The sequence below is a fragment of the Ceratina calcarata genome, unplaced genomic scaffold (assembly GCF_001652005.2).
Source record: "Ceratina calcarata isolate Rehan_Ccalc_2016 unplaced genomic scaffold, ASM165200v1 scaffold337.2, whole genome shotgun sequence".
Taxonomy (NCBI): Eukaryota; Metazoa; Arthropoda; class Insecta; order Hymenoptera; family Apidae; genus Ceratina; species Ceratina calcarata.
In genome coordinates, this window is record NW_017156497.1 from 609,323 (window position 1) to 610,218 (window position 896).

Sequence of the window (896 nt, forward strand, 5' to 3'; positions counted from 1 at the left end):
TGTTTCTCTCGTAAATTAGTTTCTTCATATATATATATATATATGAATATATATATATGTATATATAATATATATTACATATATATTATGACCGAACCACCGTGTGCTCGCACCGTTCGGTGTCTCTTCTTTTACTCTTAGTTCTTAAGTAACATTATCGTACGAATCGCACAAAATCACACGAGTTTCTCCGATTTTCTAGTTGCTCCGCTCGCGAGACGCACCCCTGGGCGAAGGAAAATATAATACACCGATCACTGAATCTTTTGTGTTTCATGGTATGTTTTTTTTTTCTCTCTCTCTCAAATATTCATCCCTCATCCCTACGTCTCTGTGTCTCCCCGTTGATTTTTCATATTGTATTTCAACAAAAGTGGTGTCGACGTTGTGTAAACGCGCACGCGTTCTCTTTTTTTTAAGGCTTTCTCAGTGGAGATAAGATACAAACGGGATAATGAAAATTGGATACAGAACGCACTTGGTGAAATATGTCTTCGTGTACGTGTGTATTATGTGTCGGTATGTATTATTACGTATCGTACATCTTCTCGAAAGCGTCGCAAGGATTCGAAAAACTAATTTCAAAACCGTCTCTCCATCGACGCTTTCCCGTATTAAATAAAGGGGGATCCCGGGTTCACAGAGCGATCGATAAGCCAGCATTCCGAGCATTGGAAGATCGTGGCTAGAGTCTTCTTTGGTAAAAATTAAAAAACGACACAGTTTAACAGGTGTAAAAACAGATGGATGTACATTACTGATCGAATTTCCTCGCTATAACAAATGCTACGTATCGATGTACATTAAAAACACACGAGACGAATCGATCTCCTGATCAGCCGACGAACCACTATCGAAAATTCTATCCTTTAAATACTAACCCCCCCATCCCTAAC